Here is a 5743-nt window from a genome sequence, read left to right as displayed (position 1 = left end):
GAAAGGGTGATCAAATTTCAAGATAAAGATGAAAGGATTGAATCAAACTAAATCAATTGAAACACCCAAAGAATCTTAATAGGGATAGTGGTATTGAGATTAGTAGCAGCTATGTCCCTTTTCTCATCCAACAACATAGTCATACCTAACCTGCCATTTTCATTCTATTCTTCCTTATTAGACTTTCTCTCCCCCTTCTTCTTTCCCTTCCTGTCTCCTTGATATATATTCTCTCTACATCCCTTAGTCTTGTTTCTTCATTCCTTCCTTATTTCCCATCCACTGCCTTCCTCCTCTCTCTCCATTCTTCCTCTCCTCTCCTTCTTCACACTTCCCCCCTCGACCCTCTTATATTTCTCTTGCATCCTTCATTTTCATTCTTCCACTTGCTTTCTTCTCTTCTCCTCCCTTCTCCTTTCCCTTTTCTTTCTTTTTCTTCTTTCCTTTCTTTTCCCGTTTTCTCTTTTCTTTCCTATCTTTCTTTTCCCTTCCTTTTTTCCTTCCTCTTCTCTCTCCCCCCTTCCTTTCCCTAGTTCCTCTTTCCATTTTTTTTATGTTGTTTAGTATTCCTCTTTGCATTGTCCTTTAATATACTCAAACACAAAAATGATCAAAAATACACTTTCAAAACCTTAATGATGGGTGTAATGTCTACCTAAAACGTTGAACAAACTAAATGCACAAACATAGTTCTTTTCCAAAAATTCATCTTACAAACAAACAAAAAAAACTAAAAATTAATAAAACACAAAAATAATAATTTAAATGAAAAAACAAATATATATATATGTGTGTGTGTGGGAAAATTATTAATATATTTTAAAATAATAAAAAATGAAGCTAAAACTTAAATTCCAAAAAATAAAAATTGTAAAAAAAAGAAAAGAAAAGTAGAGTGACTATGAAGTGCACTGATTGTGGGGGAGGGTGATGTCGGGCATCACCCCTCTGCCCATGTAGTCAGTGTGCAACCGCCACACAACCTAAGCATGAATTGTGCATAGGTTGTAGGCCATTTGAATGGGCAAAGAGAAATGTTTGACATCCCCTCTCACATTGCCAATCTGATAATTTTTCCTTTACTTTTTATTTTTTATTGTAAGTTGAGTGTTTTCATTTATGCAAAGGATTACATCGCTTTCCATAGTTTTCCAAAATCCTACCAACCTCACTCTTACCAGATTTGTTGGCCAATAGTTAATTGCAAAAAATTATTACACGCTGCCAAAAGGATTTGGCTACCCATAATTTGAGGAAGTTACCGGAGAAGGATTCTTCGGTCATGATCTAAGAAACGATGGAGGATTGAACTCACAGTGTGTTGAAGAATCTAGGGCAAAGTAGTGTATTGTGATTCTTCGTTACTTGATAACAATTTGTGGAGTCTTTTTATTTTTTCTAGTTAGCTTAATCTTCTTCTTATTATTATTAATGCATGTGTGTGTACTTCATCAAACTGCTACTAAAACATAAGAACAAGAACACAAGATGTTAGCTCTCTGCCCAGGCCAAAACCTCTCTACTCTTGAGAGGAAAACCCTTTAGTGAATTTCTCTTATTGAAGCTTCTATTGATCAATGCCAAACCTTAGACCCTTGACAAAGAGATCCTCTAAGCACAAGTCAAGTCTTCACTCCTTTCTGCACCATATACCCCGGCACTTCTTCCGGCACTTCTTATGGCACTTTGTTTCCCGGCATTTCGTTCTTCTTTCAACTTGTTAGTAACCTTGTTGCACTTGCTTTAGAGAATATGCTTTTGATGAGCCTCTTCTTCTTATGATGGTTCCTTTCTTCTCTTCACCAATCAACTAACTTGGATGACTAAAATGTAGGGTTGTTATGGCAGCAGAGGCAACCTCCTTTTCCCTCTCATGTGTGACTGTAATGGGCCTTAGAACAACCCTCTTATCTTCGCTTTTCCTCATTTATCCTTTGCTTGAGAGAGTGGTCTTGTAGGCTTGGATTGAGCCCTAAACAATGAGATAGGGTGAGATGTTAGTGACTAATGTCATAACCGCAGGCAGCCTTCCTTAACTTCACACGTGTTGTTGTAGTTGTCCCATAAATGATCTTCCTAATTTTGGCTCTATATACTTCTTTCTCGCTTCCCTTGAAGACCCTATAGACTTCCTTATCTTCGCTTGTCTCTTTGCTAATTTCAGAACTTGAGTAAGTACGCTATATAGGAGTGGACAAACTCTATATATAGAGGTATGTCCCTCCATTTAAACCAACTTTTCAACCGTATTTAGGCCGACTTGTTAACTGATTGTAGGCCGACATGAGGACTGCTTTTATGCTTCGGATTTATTCTTTCAGGGATGTCTTTGCTTGGAGGATGCTTGTGACTTTGCTTGGAGGTATTCTCTTGACCATAATACATATACATATAAGGTATAACATGCCCTTAAGGTCTTCAACTTATTCTTTTGACTATTTGACTCACCTATAGCACTTTAAATAGTGCTAGACCTATTTCAATGAGAAAGAAACTCATTGACATATATTATAAAAATACTATTTCTTTTCTTGAATAAATACAAATATCAAAAGTACATTTATGAAGACCAAACCTAGTTACATTTCCTTCAACACTCCCTCTTAACTAGGGAGGTATTCATATAACATTCCAAGGTGTTTGGCTATTATCAATCTTGAAGAGTTCACATAAGAGAAATCGTATTAGCAATCCATCTGTTATAGCATCATATTCATCAACATTGTCATAGTGCAAGGCCTTGACTAACAACTCCATCTCTTTTTGAGACCATGAGCTGCAATGCTGGTGAGACCAATGATTTATAGACACCTTCATCATTGTCTCTCAAGGTACATACCCACCTGGGCGTTCTCCAAGTATGACCTTATAGGACTATTCTTATCTTGCGTTCCTAGCCCTCAAAGAATATCGGTCCTCTTGGCTACTCTTGTCTTGGATGCCCTACACATCCTCAAAGAGTATCAAATGGCAGATGATTACCCAATCCTCCCATTCTTTCTTCCTAAGTGAAGACAAGAATGTTGTGTTTATCTTGTGTCTACATTTCCATTCATGGCCTTCATCTAGACTTACGGTTGTTAGTCCTAGTCTAGTGCATGACCCATGAAATGGAAAACACAATTGTCACTCCTTTGTAATCAAGGGTGATCCAAAACTCCCTCTTGATCAGGGACTTGAGAGCTCCCCCTTAACTGAGGAATCTTTCCTTCATCAACAACTTCTTCTTCGTGGGTCCTTCAACTGCTTGATCTCCTTCCTTTCTTGATGTCATGAAGTCTTCGTTCGAACTTCTTCTAGGCAGGGCACCATCCATCAATCACTTTCCTCCTTGATTTGTCATGTCATTGATTTCTTCGAGGAAAGTGGCTATCGTGTCATATATCAGGTTTCCTTATCATCTTGGCTACTCCTTCGTCATCTTGTCCATGCTTCAAAATATTCTTCTCATGGATGCTTCATTGTACTTGCTTGTTTACATGTTTTGACCTAGTAGCCCATCATGACTTCATCCTGATATTGCTTCAACATTGCTTTTCCTTTTGTTGGATGGCTTCTTCATCATGACATCTTTATAGAGTAGAATCAGTTATCTGCCCTTAAATATCTCCAAGGCCTTCATAGGTGTCAAGGGTCCTTTCTTCCTTTATCAGAGTTGTCTGCCTTCTTTCGGGAGATATCTTCAAAGCATTTTATCAGATAGTGATTCTCGGTGATCATGGTGTTTTTCAAATGCTTGATCTCTTTCTTCATTTGCTTCTTCTCAGATGAATAGGTCAACCATATAATGCTTCTTGTGAGAGCATTCCTTCATTGCTTGCTTTCTGGACTTGTCAGAATTTCTTCTTGCTTCTTAGTCAACAATCGTATGCTCCTTATGTGAGCATATTCTTTTGTTTGACCTTCATTGCATTGTGGTACATGCCTTCGAGCATGTTCTTGGTGAAAGAGATTCTTTCATGCTTGATCATTTTATAGCACTATCCCATGAATAAATAATATACAAATGATAACATGACTAAACTTTGATGCATACATACTTCATCTTGACTTTGATCATCCTTTTGTGTGGCCCTTCTTGCTTTATCTTAGATTGCCTGCATATCATCCTTTTCTTGAATCCCATGAATGGGATTCCCAATGAGACATCTGCTTTGGTCCATGAACCTTCTTTTGAAGATTCCATCATAGGATCTTAAAGATCCTTGCCTTGCAAATGTTTCCTTTCTTTTGATGATGGAGGTCTTCTAAGATTCTTAATCATGATCAATTTTTCTTTCATTGTGGATGAGGTCCTATACTAGGTATGCTTCTTCTTCATGAATATCTTGAGCTATATCTACCATGCTCCTATATTCTAGAAGATATTTCTACTCATGCATTTTTGTTCTTATCATAAATGCTACATCTTCATGAGTATCTAGAACTCTATGTACATTATGCTTCTAGATTCTAGAGGATGTTTCTAGCCATGCAATTTTATTCTATTCCTACATGCTCATATACTACTCAAATATTTGGAAGAAGTCTAGAAGTAAAGAGTTTTCCCTAGTCATAGTAGAGATCCAGAGGATCTTTCTTCTTTTGTTTCTTTCCTTCTTCTTTCATTTCACGAGTTATGTGAGCTTCTTCTCTCTTCCTTTTGTTGTTGTTGTCCTTCTTAAGCTTAGGACAATTCCTTTTGTAGTGTCCATATTCTTGGCATCCAAAACATTGGATTTTGGACATGTATTTATTGTTTGTTCTTCGTGGACCAAACTTGCCAAATTTACCCTTTCTTTTGGCCATGGTAGCAAATGCTTGCTCCTTTGATCAGACATCTTCCTTTGCCTTAAGTCTCGTTTCCTCTATTCTGCATAGAGACAAAATTTCACTGAGAGTGGTTGCTTCCTTTTTGGCATATATGCTTGATGTGAATTTTCCCCACTCCTCAGGTAGAGCATTGAGTAACATGGCCTAGTAACCCCTGAACCAAATTGTGGATTGCAGTAAAGTTGTATTTTGTGTTGCGTCGATGGGCCTAGGAATCCTCGACTTGTGAATGGCAGGATATACGGTAAAGCCTAGAGGTGGGTGCTCTCCATCAGGCCTAGTAATCTTGGGATGGGATATGCGGTAAACCCTGGAGAGTGGAGTCTCGATTTAGGGCCTAGTGATCTGGTGTGGATTGTGGTAAAGCCTGAGAGACTAGGAGACATAAAAATTCCTCACGGTGTAGGTGGATAAATCTTGTGGCATCCATGTTTGTTTTGGCCTAATGATCTTGTGGAGATCATGGTAAATCATGTTATTACATGTTTATTGTGTTGGCCTAGTGATCTGGTGTGGATTGCGGTAAAGCCTGGTTTTTGTTGATGAAGGTGAGGTGGTTTAGCCTCTGGATGCCCTGCTTAGTTCTTTTGGTTTGAGTCCCACATTCATGCTTGGAATATGACACGGGGGTTAATGATTGAAGAGAGAATTGGCTCAATCATTCTATGGTCTGGTGGAATGTGGTAGCCCCATCCAGGGTTGGCTTTTGCATTCATTAATAAGAGGTTCTTTCCTTGGTATATTTTGTGTAAATGTACTGGTTTATATGTGGATTTTATGGCTGATGTATCCTTGATATTTCTGTTGTTATTATGATGGTTATAAGCATGTACTATGATAGTGATGAGGTATGGCTCTCCTCATGTTTTGATTTGCAAATGAATGAACAATGTATCTATGACCTAATAGATGATAATGCAGCTAATTACAT

Source organism: Pinus tabuliformis, chromosome X (genome assembly GCF_031772625.1).
Source record: "Pinus tabuliformis cultivar Carrire ecotype Pingquan chromosome X, CPIR1, whole genome shotgun sequence".
NCBI classification, from domain to species: Eukaryota; Viridiplantae; Streptophyta; class Pinopsida; order Pinales; family Pinaceae; genus Pinus; species Pinus tabuliformis.
The sequence above is the reverse complement of the archived record's forward strand: the minus strand, read 5'-3'. Positions refer to the sequence as shown.